This window comes from Cricetulus griseus, chromosome 2 (genome assembly GCF_003668045.3).
Source record: "Cricetulus griseus strain 17A/GY chromosome 2, alternate assembly CriGri-PICRH-1.0, whole genome shotgun sequence".
Lineage (NCBI taxonomy): Eukaryota > Metazoa > Chordata > Mammalia > Rodentia > Cricetidae > Cricetulus > Cricetulus griseus.
In genome coordinates, this window is record NC_048595.1 from 35,211,324 (window position 1) to 35,227,082 (window position 15,759).

The 15,759-nt window shown below is 43.9% G+C and overlaps 1 non-coding gene across 1 annotated transcript; it reads right to left on the reverse strand.

The window, feature by feature from the left end:
* Positions 1 to 731: 731 nt before the first annotated feature.
* On the reverse strand, positions 732 to 848 carry LOC113833004. The gene has a single exon (XR_003482767.1). It is a non-coding gene; the product is annotated as a U5 spliceosomal RNA (small nuclear RNA).
* Between the last annotated feature and the right edge of the window lie 14,911 nt (positions 849 to 15,759).

The following is a 15,759-nucleotide window of genomic DNA, read 5'->3' on the forward strand; positions in this document are numbered from 1 at the left end:
AACTGGTCTGGGTTTGACTTTATATTTTTAATACTTATTTTTATTGTTTTATTTTTTTGGTTTTTCGAGACAGGGTTTCTCTATGTAGCTTTGGAGCCTATCCTGGCACTCTCTGGAGATCAGGGCTGCCTCGAACTTACCGAGATCCGCCTGCCTTTGCCTTGCGAGTGCTGGGATTAAAGGCGTGCGCCACCCACACCCGGCTAATATTTATTTTTAATTTTGTGTGTGTGAATGCAGGTGCAGGTTTCAGGGGCCAGAAGAGAGCATCACATCCATCTATTGGAGCTGGAATTAACAGGTGGTTGAAACCAACTCGGTTCTTTCTCCAGCAATAAGCACTCTAGACCACTGACTCCTCTTCTCCATCTCTTTGGTTGGGTTTTTAGAATGTCAGGTTGAAAAAGGAGAATTTATAAGAATATATAATACAATTAGAACTGCCAAACCTGCCTGTTTTCTTTTGCACTTTTGAGGCAGGCTTTCTGGTTTCTCTAACCAGCCCTGCCTGTCCTGGAACCCAAAGAAAGCTGTGTACAGCGTGCAAGAATTTGTCCAGCTAGGCTGTCTCTAGATAGTATGGCAGGTAAGAAAAAAAAGCCCTGGCAGGAAAAGTAGCTTATCATAAACCATTGTCAAAATGGTTAACACACGTGCATGAAGCTAGGTTATTTGAATAACTTTCTTACTGTAAAAGACGATGTTGTTTCTGTTGTTGAACCAACCATAGCAGTCCTACATTACGTAGGACATCAAAAAATTAGGTTAAGACTCAGAATTGTTCCTCTCCACGGAAATCTTTAGTAAAAGGCGAAAGATTTATACGATCTGAAGAGAAACCAGAGCATGCCGACGACGGCTCCGCTCACCGTCCTCAGGCGCCCGAAACTCCTGCATAACCAATGGGAACTAGACGCACAAAACAAGTGGTCATTGACCTCTGCTTTCGGCTCACACTCAGTCTCTCGATGCCGCATCGCTATCAAGAAAACAAAACGAAAAAGGAAAAGAGCTTATACTTTTAAAAGAAAGCGCGGATCTCTGGGCAATGCATTATGGGTATGTAAAAGACGTTCGGTCCCAAACTCCAGGCTTTATCCTTGTGATAGCGTCGGGCCGCCATCAGGGGGCGGCACGAAAGCCGTATTTACTGGAGTGCACACACCAACCACAACCTCTGACTTGTCAGAGGGGAGGGGTCTCGAAGCCCCACCCTTAGAGGGGAGCTACTGGCGGTTGACAGCTACTGAGGGAGGGAGAGATGCTCCTGCCCCAGGATGACTCCACACCCATGAGTATTTGGGCAGCACTAACTGGACTCAGAAAGTTACTGATAAGAACTTTATAACAACAGCAACAAAACAAATAAAATAAAAGGAGGTGAGGTGGGAGGGAGTCCGGGTGTAGTAAGTTGGAGGAAGGGATGGTGGATGGGTGCTGTCTTAGGGCTTCTATCGCAGTGGAAAACACCATGACAAAGGAACTGGGGAGAAAAGGGTTTATTTGGCTTCCACTGCGTTCGGCATTGCTGTTCATCACAACCACGTCGGGCACACATGGATATTCAAAGGCTATATTAATTATAATACTGTGGGCCGTTCGCTTGGGCTTCTTATTGGTTTTCTCTGTCCGTTTTCTCTAGCCCGTTTCTATTAATCTAAGTACTTCCACGTGGTCTTATGGAGAAAGGTCCGGGACCTGTTTCTCCTCTGCCTACACCTCCCAGAATCCTCCTCATCTCCTAGTCCCACCTATCTTGCTGCCCTATTGGCCAACAGTGTTTTATTCATCAACCAATAAGATAAACATGTACAGAAGGATAACACCATCATCTCCTCTTTGCTGTCTAAATAAAAAGAGAGGTTTTAACTTAACATAGTAAAATTATATATAAATTATCAAGTAAGAACTACTGTTACAATATTGAGTTCATTAACATTTAGGAAGATTTAAAGAAAATATTCTATCATCTATCCTATCTTTGTGAGTCTAAAGTCTTTTTTTTTTTTTTTTTTTTGTTTTTCGAGACAGGGTTTCTCTGTGTAGCTTTGTAGCCTATCCTGGCACTCGCTCTGGAGACCAGGCTGGCCTCGAACTCACAGAGATCCACAGCACTCTTTAATCACAGAGTGCTGGGATTAAAGGCTGCGCCACCAACGCCCGGCTTGAGTCTAAAGTCTTAGATGTAACTTATCTTTTATCATATCTAAGGAAGACTATAACCATAACTGTCTTCAACTCCATCAAAGACCACAGAAAGATAGTATATAAACTCTAGAATTGACAGAGACATCTCACTACCTGAACGGTTACCTGAAGTTCTTCTGTAATGTTGGGGCATCCATCTTCAGTCCATAGGCTATAGTGTGTCTGGCAACTTCTCATCAAAGCAGGAAATTTCAAACTCTCTGCCTGTATTGGCAGTCAGTCATTTTTCTGCGTCCTGCAGAATGTCTGGCAGACTCTTCTATGATGCAGGAACCCTGCAGCACTGTCCCATCTTGTTTCAGCAGTCACTTTCCTGTGGGTCCTGCATGTCCAGCTCATACAGCATATAAATAATCCAGACAAGAGCAATTTCTTGCCCAAATGGCTATTGTTGCCATATGGAAAGCAAACACCATAATGAGTTTCTCTGATGACCATCTTCCTCTCTGAAGTAATTGGTGTTGCCAGAAGCAGTATTGTCTCATTGTCATGAACTTCATGCCATATTCTGTAGGTCTTTGAAAGGTAAGAAGAATGCCTATCCATTTGAAAAACATCTCTATATATCTAGAAAACCTAACTATAGGTAACAATCTACAATATTGGTAACTATCTAAACCTTTACTTAATTATACATTACATTTTTAATGAGCTGTACAAACACAATACCTAAACAAGAAGAGAAATATATACATAACAAAATTGGCCTTAAATTTGTATCAATAAATGAAAATCCATCCCAATACAAAGTATTCATTTCTATATCATAATCCTTTTTTTTCCTTTAGAAAGAGATTGGTTGTGATCCTTGACCATGTATAGCCAACCCCACTAACATTTACAAATAATATTTGGGATTTTGGGCATCATTCTCTCCAAATTACTTCCTGCTGTTAGGGAGCATTGAAATATCATGGGGGATCCTTAGAAAACACAGAAATCTGGGCAAGTCCTTGTTGTAGTAGTCTGCAAGGCTGTATCGTCTCATTTTAGATGCTCAATCACCTGGGCCACTGCTTCAGGGGGTCTTGCTTCATCAGACCATATTAGTCTGCAAGGAATCCACAGCTTTTCACTTTCTGTGGAAACAAAAGAGAAACTCTTTTCCCAAGTAAACCTGTCCTTACACTTAAATTTAGTAAGCCAAAGCATTTTTCAAAATATATAAGTTGGATAGCCCAGCAGCATTTATAATCAAATGTATTTTAGTAGCTATAGCCCTTTCCTCAGCAATCAAAAAATTTAAAGACAACACTATAACATACAGTATCCAGACTCTGTGTATTTTCCATCTTTAGGTAGCTTTTTTGTTTGTTTGTTTGTTTCGAGACAGGGTTTCTCTGTGTAGCTTTGGAGCCTATCCTGGCACTCACTCTGGAGTCCAGGCTGGCCTCAAACTCACAGAGATCTGCCTGCCTCTGCCTCCCGAGTGCTGGGATTAAAGGCATGTGCCACCACCGCCCAGCCTCTATTTCTTTTTTAATGACTCTTCCTTTTTCATTTCTTTCCCAAGCTTATGTATATTTTTAGACACACTTTAAATCCTTTAGTGGTTTTACTTTTTCCCTCTGAATCTGTCTTTACTATATATCTTTATCTTTTTCTGGCCACAAGTCTTAATCTGTTAAACAGCATGGCAAAAGATCAGTACAGCTGTTGTGTGCCACTTTGCTGAGTCAGCAAACTGCTCTTAGGTGAAAGACCCCCAGAGACTCAGGCCCCCAGGATCTCAGCCCAGGACTGCGGCCACCCCAATCACCATGCAGAGGCAGAAAGCTTGAAGCAAACTGCACAAGGCTTTATTGTAGTTGTTTAACGAGCTAACCCCATGTTAGCCTTTCCTCCATCCACCATGGCGGATGGCTAGGAAAGAGGTGAAGCCACTGCATAGAGATCTTATAGGGCAGCATAAGGGGAGTGTCTAGGGGTACGCACAGGCTCAGGATTGGTGTGCCTCCTGGCTTGGAGGGTTTGCCCTGTGTTGATTGGTCAACTGGTTGTCATAGCCCATAGGCCCTCATTGCTGTGCACTTGTCCGTAAAGCACACCCAGAGCTGTAAAGCATAGCACCACCAGCTAACTTCTGATTGATTCCTTGCTTGAGCTACCAAGACTCTATTTTCAAACAGCAAACTGGTAAGATCAGTAATTCAAGGTCATCCTTAGCTACATGGCAAGCTGAGTACAGTCAGGCTACAGGAGACCACAACTCCTGACACATCAACACATATGCCACAATAATAGCTCATATTGTTAATACTTCATTGATTTTCTTGTCTTTAAAAATGATATTAAAGCAGGCTTAGTAATACAGATCATTAATGCCAGCATTAGGGAGGCAGAGGCAGGAGAAGGATCTCTGAGTTGGAGGACAGCCTGCTCTGTGTAGCGAGCTCCAGGAGAGCCAGGACTACATAGAGAGTCCCTGTATCCAAATTAATTAATTAACTGATGGGGGATGTTCTTCTGTATATGTGTTTCATTTATTGGTTGATGAATTAAAAAAAAAAAAACACTGTTTGGACAGTAGAGGCAGGAAGATTTGTGGGTCTAGGAAATGAGGAAGATACTGAGGGAGAGGCAGAGAGGCACTGAAAGGAGACACCGTGTAGAGTCCAGGAGGAAAGGACACTCCAGGGTTTCTCTGGTAAGATAAGGGCATGCAGAAATACATAGACTAGTAGTTTATGGGTTAATAATTAAGACAAAGATAGCTACTAACAAGTCCTAGCCATCAGCCAACAGTGTGTTTATTTGGTGCTAAAGATAATTTTGAGTTCCCGGTTCGCTGGCTTTTGCCCTCCCCAGTACTGAGGTCTAAGCACACCTTACTGCCTGCAGGTTTTACAGGGCTATGGGTAGAGCTGAGAGGATTCATCCTGCTCTTTCTCAACCTCGCTGCCTTGCTACTTAATTATTCTCCATATTGTTCAGATGAGATCTTTAAAAATTAACTGTAGTTACACAAATGCATGGACTTTATGTTGTACTTACATACAAACCACAGATGGGCGGAAAACGAAAACAGGGAAACATAGTAATAGTACTAAAACACCAAGCAAAAAACGAACTTAGCAAAACCCTCCTATGAAATGGAGTTCAGTCTGCTCTATTAAAATCTAAGAAACTTTTTTTAAGCACATTATGGCGGCCCTGTTCAGCCATCAACAGGACCTCCAAAAATTGGCTATTTTTCCAGTATACATACATACACAAGGTGTACAACTTAGTGTTAAATTTGCAGGTTCTCATTGACCAGTAAATCTTAGTTCAGTGATGGTAGCTTTTTCCTCAAAAAAAAAAAAATGCGAAATACTTCTCTTTCATTCTCATATAAATATGTGAGAATATACTTTGTGAAGGAAATCAAAATGGTAAAAAAAACAAGCCAGTGATTTCTGGTTTTAAAGTCAGCAATACACCCTATGCAGTGCATTGTGGGTATGTAAATGAAGACAAGTCGCCTCCCTCAAGGCTCTGGAAAATACCTTGTTTCCTTTTCCTCCCATGGAAAGGTGTGGGATGACCACCAGGGGGCAGTGCAAACTCAAGATTTTCCGAATGTAAAGCCTAAATTGTCACTTCGGCAGAAGTCCTCATTGTACAGCCATTGTCTATACACGAGGCACTGGATTTCACCTGGTACCGCATCAATCAGGACATAAACAACACCTCGAAAATGACTGTATCAGTACATTCATTTAACTCAAAGTACTGAGCGCCTGAGGTCCTTGCCTTCAGACACTGGGATGTGTGCCAAGCACTGATGACTGAAAGTTCAAAGACACAGGCGCCAAACACTAGAGGGTCCAGAGAAGGGCAGAGAGGCACCAGGACGTTCCTCCCCTCAGATTTGCCTCGAATGCAGACAGAATAATACAAATACAGCTAGACAGCTGAGGACAGAGTCTGTCGTAGCCCAGGTTAGCCTCGATCTCTCCTTGTAGCTGAAAATGACTTTGAACTCGAGACCCTTCTGCCTGCGATTCCCCAGTGTTGGGACAACTAGCACAGGTCTGCACATCAAACTTTATTTAATTTCTGTTGTTGTTTCAGATAGATGCTTTTGTATTAGTTTGTTTCTGTAACCCTTGCTAGACGAGAACTCAATATATAGACCAGGCTAAGGTTGAACTCACAAACATCTCCTGCCTCTAACTCCCTAGTGTTAGTTAAAGGCTCTCACGTCGCCATAGGGGAACTGATACTCCCTTTCACCATCACCCAAATTCACACATGCGGTTTGGGGTTGTGACAAAATGAACAGCCAGAGGCCAGTAGCCAGCCACTACAGATTTTTTTTTTTTTTTTTATTTGGTTGGTTGTTTTCTTAGAGACAGGGTTTCTCTGTGTAACAGCTGTCCTTAGACTCACTTTGTAGGCCAGGCTGGCCTTGAACTCACAGAGATTCACCTGCCTCTGCCTCCTGAGTGCTGGAATTAATGTCAGGGCACCATTCCTGACAACTAGTGTGCTTAAAAAAGGAAATATGCTGCAGGAGAGCCAGAGACTCGGAAGGAGACAAATTGTCTCAGAGACAGTTACCTCTCGGAGAGGGAGTAGGGAGTGTGGGTTGTTTGTTTGCTTGCTTTTAGTAACTTAAGAGACTTACTTGGTCATGCCCCCTCTGTCATCTCTGTGGGGTCCATATCTGGGTAGCTAAATGGACACCTTGCTATCTTAAGTAGTAAAATTTACAACACCAGTTGTCTTTTTGGCCACTTGGAGTAAGATGCAATGGGTCATTAGAACTGGGGCTCCAAATACTTTCATTTTGGGTCTTTTTGTGTGAACATGTTTCCCTGACAGCAAGGTCAAACCAAAATCATTGATATAGCTCCAATATGTCTTCCTGGCACCCACCCCGGCACACTGTTTCATATGGCAACAGGGTCCTGGTGACACCGATTCATCTTAGGATGTAGAATCCTAAAGCAGAAAAGGCTTGAGTGGCGTTTTGGACTTGGGAGGCAGTGGTTAAGGTAAGAAATTGATGGCCGGGCTGGCTCAGCTCAAGGTAGTGCACAACTTTAATGCCTACACACACTCAAGCACTCAACTAGGGGGGCAGTGGTCTCGGTGGATTCAAGAGGCCAGCCTGCAGCATCACTTAGGGGTCACAAGGTCCTCTATGGTGGGGCACAGCTGTGGATTATGATGATGGTAACGGTTGAGAGCTCTGAGATAACACAGAACTTCACGTTCAATGGTCTGTGTGTAGGGTTACCAACATCACCAGAAAGCTAAATAAACAAGAAACAAATGGAAAGAGAAGGACATTGGAGAAGTATAACCACAAAAGCCACCCATGTGTCCACTATAGGAGTCCTCTGATGGGGGATGCTCTTCTGTATATATGTTTCTCTTACTGGTTGATGAATAAATCACTCTTTGGCCAATAGAGGCAGGAAGATAGGCAGGAATAGGAGAGGAGGAGAATTCTGGGAAAGGCAGGCAGAGAGAGTTCTCAGAGAGATGCCATTTAGCCGAGGAAGGAATAACAGGTCCCGACCCTTCCTTGGTAAGCCAAGACCACATTGAAATACATAGATTAATAGAAATGGGTTAATAATTAAGACAGAGCTAGCCAATCAGAAGCCCTAGCCATTTGTACCCCTAGGCAGGGGTACATTTACGCCAGCACTGGGAGCTGTGCTCACTGCCTCAACTTTTCTCTATGCCCACATCAAGCATCTGGTACACACCATTTAATTGTTCGGTAGTAGAGCCTCTTAAAAGAGTCCTGCATGCCGGGCGTTAGTGCACACTCCTTTAATCCCAGCACTCGGGGGGATCTCTGTGAGTTCGAGGCCAGCCTGGTCTCCAGAGTGAGCGCCAGGATAGACTCCAAAGTTACACAGAGAAACACCCTGTCTTGAAAAAAAAAAAAAAGTCCTGAACTATTTGTCGATAATGCTGAGCCAGGAAGCCTCCCTTAAGGGAGCCATGAGCCTCCACTTGTCTCTAGCAAACAGAGCCCACCTGAGAAAATGCTGCTGCTACCAAGAAGCCATGCTTGCCTCTGTTCTTTTTGTTGGAACCTAGGCATTATGATGACCCTGCCCCCTGAAAATGGGCAGGACATGCATAGTGGCGTGGCCACGTCATGGCTACATCACCGGGCTGTGTAAGGACTCAGTATGCATGTGCAAGGTTCCCCTTTTAAGTGAGCTCCTCCACGTGTTCCCTCTCTCCCTTCATCTCTCTCTCTCTCTCTTTGCTCCCCTCTCTCTCTCCCTTCTCCGCCCCTTGTCTCTGATTCTTTCTCTTCTTCACCTTCCCTTTAATAAACTCCATGTGCTTAATAAATCTCTTGGTTCCTGTTCCATCACACCTGTGACTTACACACACACAAAAAAAACCCAACACTTTTGTTTTTAGAATCTCTTTTAAGTTTTTTTGTCAGGTTTTATGTGGGAAATCTTGCTCCTTGTGTGGGCAACATTTTGTAACTAGTTTCTTTCCTACCAGGTCCCACTGCCCTTCAGCCACAAATAAATACATAGATGTTATATCAAGTATTAAACTATTGGTCAATGGCTAGGGCTTCTTTTTTAATTATTTATTTATTTATCATGTATACAGTGCGTGCCAGAAGATGGCACTAGATTACATTACATGGTTGTGAGCCACCATGTGGTTTCTGGGAATTGAACTCAGGACCTCTAGAAGAGCAGCAGTCAGTGTTCTTAACCCCTGAGCCGTCTCTCCAGCCCCATGGCTAGGGCTTCTTATTGGCTAGTTCTGTCTTAATTAATAACCCATTTCTATTAGTCTATCTATTTTCATGTGGTCTTGGCTTACCAGCGAATGCCCAGATATGTTACTCCTTTGGCGACTACAAGGCATCTCGGCACCTCTCTCCTCTCTACTTCCTCTTGTAGCCCCGCCTATACTTCCTGTCTGACCAATCAGGGTTTTATTATCAACCAATAAGAGAAACATATATATAGAAGGACATCCCCCTTCATGTCAGCTTCTCTCATCTGAGTTCATAGGCTTACTACAACTCACTAGACTTTAAGATTTTACATGTGAGCATGTGTGTGTGTGTGTGTGTGTGTGTGTGTGTGTGTGTGTGTGTGTGTGCCTACGCACACTTTGTGATAAGATTGTCCTTCTGTATATGTTTATCTAATTGGTTGATGAATAAAACACTGTTGGCCAATAGGGCAGCAACATAAGCGGGTCTAGGAGATCAGGAGGATTCTGGAAAGTGTAAGTAGAGAGAGGCTCAATGTGATCCCAGAAAGAGACAACACGAGACAGTCATTCTGTCCTAAGATAAGACCATGTAGAAGAACATAGATTGTTAGTTATGGATTAATAATTAAGACAGAGCTAGCCAATAAGAAGCCAATGGCCAACAGTATTATAACTAGTACTGCATCTGTGTGTTCAGTTTTGGGCAAGGTGGCTGCGGGACCAAGCTGGTGGGGAAGGACCTTCGTAACACCTGCGTGCATATGCAAGTATGTATCCACTTGTGGGCAATACATATAAAGGTCAGAGGGTGACGTGGAATGTCTTCCTCCACCACTCTCATTTTTTGGGGGAAAAAGGGTTTGGTTTATTCCAGGCAAGGTTTCTCTGTGTGTAGCTCTGTTGTCCTGGAACTTAATCTGTATACCAGGCTGGCCTGCAAATCACAGAGATCCACCTGCCTCTACCTCCCAAGTGCTGGGATTAAAGGCGAGCACCACCACTGCTCATATTGAGGTCTGTCCCTGAACCTGTAACTCAGTGTGAGCTGGGCTAGCCAGCTTGGCCCTGCCACCCCCTATCTCTAGCTCCTAGTGCTGACAGTCCAGGCCAGCCACCATGCTAACCCAGCATTTACCTGGGTGCTGGGGATATGAACTCTACTTCTCATGCTTGCTTTCCAAGTGCTTTTGAAAGACCCCTGCCCCTTAGCCCTTTCTTTCTCAAGTTTGTCTCCTCCTCCTCCTGTCAGCGGCTTCCCCGATCCCCACCCCCGGCGGCCTCCACTTCCCCCGCCACCCGCCGCACGCCCGGCCCTAGAACGAGCACCAGGTGGGCCGGCACGAGAACGAGCACCAGGTGGGCCGGCACGAGGGCGAGCACCAGGTGGGATGGCACGAGAACGAACACCAAGTGAGCCGGCCTGGAGCCCTGCCCCTGAGCCCCCGCCCGATGAGGTCAGCCATCTGGACGCGGAGGGGGGGGGAATTGAGTCTGTTGTACCAGACACCAGACCTTGAGAATATGCTGATCTGGAATGGCTCTGTGTCTCATTTGAACCATCCAATAGAAATGATTCTGTATTTCGCCTCATTTGAAAGACTCTGTGTTTCACCTCATTTGAATAACTCTGTACTTCGCCTCATTTGAATAACCCTGTATAGCGCCTCATTTACATTGACCAATGGGAATAGCTCTGTACAATGCCTCATTAGAATTATCCAATAGAATCCCTGCTTCTAGCTTGTGCCTTTTTCCCTATATAAGGACCCCTTTCCCTTGGCTCGGGGCGCTTGGCCTCACAGAAGCTAAGTCGCCCGGGTACCCGTATTTTCAATAAAGCCTCTTGCTTTTGCATCCAAGTTCGTGGTCTCGCTGATTCCTGGGTACGGGTCTCCTTCTACGAAAGTACCTCTTCCGGGGTCTTTCACTTTCACTGCTGACCCTCCTGGGCCCTTTAGCACACTCATGTATTTGTTTATTATTTATGGGGAACACCTGCATACCACAGGGGTGTGAAGGTCAGAGGACAGCTAGCAGAACTGTTGTCCTTCTGCCATGTGGTCCTTGGGATCTTACTCACTCAGTCAGTTTGGCTTCAAGTGCCTTTGTCCACTGAACCATCTCATCAGCCTACCCAGCACTTAAAAATAATCTCCAAAAGTATTTATAGATGGGCATGGTGATGACACATCTCTGTAATCCCACAAGAAGACAGCTGTAACAGGAGGATTGCCACAAGTTCAAAGCCAGTGTGATCCACATAACTAAAACACTGAAGAGTCTGTGTCTAATAGTCAGTCAATCAGTTTTTGGTGTTTCAGTATTGGTCTTTGATTATGATGTAGTGAAAATGTATTGAATCAGTCTGGTTTTAGTGCTTCAGCATTAGTATTTGAATAGGGTGCAGTTAAGAGGGTAGCAGAGCACACAGCAATCAGAGCATGTGACTGACTGGCCAGCTACAGCCTGCCAAGCACATTCTGCTGGAAAAGACCATCTATGTAGACACGCGCTTCCTCGGTACAGCCAGAAAGTGGCAGTCTTGTCTAGAAGTGCATAGTAAACTAGCGCCCTGATTTCCCAAGAAAATAGGAGCAAAGAATTCTGCTGCTTGTGACTCCAGAATATGTGGGCACCATGGAAGTGGCTACATGTGTAAAAAATTTTAGATTTATTCTGTGCACTCTAAGGACTTCTTCATCTTGATGTAGAAAATGATTATATTTATAGATATATTTATAGACAGATGAACAGAAAAAAAATCATATTACTTCCCTAAACACAGATCCTACAGAGGAGGCTCAGGGAGGTGCTGGTTAGCTGAACTTTATGTAGAGCTAAGCAAAGGCATCAAGGCTTTCAGTTATAGAGGGGCCGGAAGTGACTGCAGGCTCTGGGAGTTTGAGGGGAGGAGGCAGGAAGCAAGGGTTTTCTGGTTACACAGAGTCCCCAAAATAAAATCTATCTGTGATAGTGTCTGTGTGGACAAGCATCAAATCCCAACCTCTTCTTGCCATGAAAAGATCTTTCCTGGACAACAAGGATGGCATGTCACAGGAATCCTGTTTATAGCCACTGGCTGGTTAATACAGATTCCTTCATGAAGCTGTGTATTTTCAGAGTGCAGTCTTTTCCATGCATTCTCATCCACAGTGTCTCCAATAATCAATTCTGGTGGCACATGCCTTTAGTCCCAACACTCAGGAGGCAGAGGCAGGAAGATCTCTGTGAGTTCAAAGCCAACCTGATCTACATAAAGAGTTCTAGGCTAGCCAGGGCTATGTACAGAGACCCTGTCTCAAAAAAAAAAAAAAAAAAACACCAAAAAACAATTCTAAAATCATGCACACAATCAAAGACTTTCCTGTGGAAGAATGTTATTTCAGGTATGAGACTTGTTTGTTTGTTTGTTTGTTTGTTTGTTTTTTGAGACAGGGTTTCTCTGTGTAGTTTTGGAGCCTATCCTGGCACTCACTCTGGAGACCAGCCTGGCCTCGAACTCAAAGAGATACTCCTGCCTCTGCCTCCCGAGTGTTGGGATTAAAGGCTCGTGCCACCTATACCCAGCCGAGACTTTTGTTAAAGATACATTTGTTTAACTCTGTAAAGCTGTGTTACTGTGACTATCTAAAACACCTAGTGGTCCTAATAGAGCTGAACAGCCAATAGTGAGGCAGGAGCAAAGCTAGGTGGGGCTGGCAGGCAGAGAGTATAAATAGAAGGAGACCCGAGGCCCAAAGAGCAACAAGAGAACAAGGAGAGGAGGATATCAGGGGCCAGCCACCCAGCCAAGAAATAAGAAGGTAAATAAGATATACAGAAGTAAGAAAGATAAAAACCCAGAGGGAAAAGGTAGACAGGTTAACTAATTCAAATTAAGAAAAGCTAGCTAAAGCCGGGCATTGGTGACACACGCCTTTAATCCCAGCACTCGGAAGACAGAGGCAGGTGTATCTCTGTGAGTTCGAGGCCAGCCTGGTCTCCAGAGCAAGTGCCAGGATAGGCTCTAAAGCTACACAGAGAAACCCTGTCTCGAAAAACCAAAAAAAAAAAAAAAAAAAAAAAAAAAAAAAAAAAAAAAAAAAAAAGAAAGAAAGAAAGAAAGAAAGAAAAGCTAGCTAGCACACACACACACACACACACACACACACACACACACCTAGGTGGGATATTTTATTTACCTCCACATATGGAATATCCAAGGTCTGGGGCTGGACCACTTCCCTTTTCCCCCCATGAGAGGGTTTCTCTGTGCAGCCCTGGCTGTCTTAGAATTTGCTCTATAGACCAGGCTGGCCTTGAACTTGCAGGGATCTGTCTGCCTCTGCATGTTAAGTGCTGAGAATAAGGGCAAGCACTACCCCTGAGTGGCTTTTTTGTTTGTTTTAACTTGGCCACTTCCGAGGTCCTTCTGCCAAGGGAACATTAACCCTGCCCTCTGCCCAATCTTTCTTGTCCACTGGCTCCCTGAGAAGGCCACTTGTTCTAAATTCCTTCATCTATCCACAGAGGGATCAGCGGAGAAGCATGAGGCAGTCTGGTGCAGACAGGGCTGTTGGCTTGCTTTGGTGTTTTTGCTCTTAGACATGGTCTTAGTCTGGACTGGCTTCAGACTCACTCTGCAGTACACAAAGACCTTCCAGCTCCTGAGTATTGCTATCACAGGTATGAGCTACCACATCCCTTCAGTGCGGACTCTAGTTATTCTCTGGATTAGAGGAATGATTCTTTCCTCTTGAACTAAGTGTCCATGATCTGAGAATGGCAGCCCGTGTCTGGTGAGTACGGCTGTTTCCTTAGCACTGGTCCTGCAGCAAATACTCCATCAGTATTGGCAAAGGGGGGGTGGGTGGAGCTTGCTCAGAGAGCGAAGGTGTCAGACATTTGAGCAAGGCCGTGCTTTTTCTCTTTAAATATACAGTGTCATCTGTGAATTCTAAAACACAATCAGAACTAACTCAGTGAATAAATAAATGGCCAGAGAAAATGAAGTGGTGGAGGAGGTGGGCAGGGGCCACACAGACACCTTTGGGCATGGGACACCTGACATTCGATAGCTGAACTTCAAAATTACTAGGATAAATACGTTCAGTGTTTGGGGTAGTAGAGTACCAAAAACATGATAAAAACATTAAGAATGATCATGCCCAAACATATACTTTGATTAAAAACATCACATTCCCAGAAAATAAGCTTAAAAGACAATAGTGGCTACTTTTAAACTGATTTTAGCAGTACTGTCAAGATATTAACAAGACCTTCTGCGGGGCGGTGGTGCCGCACGCCTTTAATCCCAGCACTAAGGAGGCAGAGGCAGGTAGATCTCTGTGAGCTCGAGACCAGCCTGGCCTACAAGAGCTAGTTCCAGGACAGCCTCCAAAGCCACAGAGAAACCCTGGCTCGAAAAAACAAACAAACAAACAAACAAAAAAGGACATTAACAAGAATCCCAAAACTTGACTTAGCAAAAACTTTTGTTTCCATATCTCCACCACAACTCATCTAACCTATTGACATGTAAAATAATTCTCTAATAGAAAAAAGGGAAGAAGAAAAACCTCATCCATTCTATAATAGTATGCTTGTATGTTGTTCTCATATAACTGTAAATCTTAGAACAATGATGGAGCTGGGCGTTGGTGGCGCACGCCTTTAATCTCAGCACTCAAGAGGCAGAGGCAGGCGGATCTCTGTGAGTTCGAGACCAGACTGGTCTACAAGAGCGAGTTCCAGACAGCCTCCAAAGCCACAGAGAAACCCTGTCTCAAAAAACAAAAAAACAAAAAAGGAACAATGATGGTAACTTTTTCCTAAAAGAAACAAAAACAACAACAAAAAGCCGGGTAATACTTCTCTTTCATTCTCACATAAATATGTGAAAGCCGTACTTTGTGAAGGAAACCAAGACTGAAAAATGAAGCCAATGGTTTCGGGTTTTAAAGTCAGCAATACACGCTGTGCAGTGCTTTGTGAGTATGTAAATGAAGATTAAGTCGCCACCCTCAAAGCTCTGGAAATACCTTAACTGTTTCCTTTTCCTCCCATGTAAAGGTGTGAGCTGACCACCAAGGGGAAGTGCAAACTCCAGATTTTCCTAATGTAAATCTACTAATAAGCTTGAATTAAATTTGTCACTTTGGAAGAAGAGTCGTCGTTGTAGAGCCCTTGTCTTTCACCACCGCATGGATCAGTATATAAACAGCACCTCGAAAATGACTGTATCAGTACATTCATAGTGAGACCTTGTCTCAAAAACTCAAAATATGCCAGGTGTCAGTGGCGCACGTTTTTAATCCCAACCCTCCTGGTTTCCAGAGCGAGTGCCAGGACAGGCTCCAAATCTACACAGAGAAACTCTGTCTTGAAAACCCTAAAAGCAAAACAAACAAAAACCATCAAAACATTCAGGATGCCCAGCACCATCTAAAAACCTGTCTTTTTTAAGGGAGCAGGAGAGAGATGGTTCAGCAGTTAAGAGCACTGATTTCTTCCAGGACGTTCTGAGTTCAATCCAGCAACCACATACTTGCTCCCAACCACCTTAAATCAGAGTTGGTGCGCTCTGTCTGACATAACAAAACCTTAAAAAATTGGTGTCAATTACATAGTTCTAGAAAACCTACACAAGATCAAAAAGCATAGTCATTGGAACAGCCAAGGCTAACCCAAAAAAAATAACAAAAAAACAAAAACAAAACACACCATTATGTTCTCGAAACCTGGAAAACACAACCCTAAACGTTAGGTAGCCACTAGTTACCAAACGAACCGCGTGTTACCGTACTACCCTTTATACATACACAAAGTACAAGAAAACAATGGGTCTATGTTTAAACAAGTAATAAC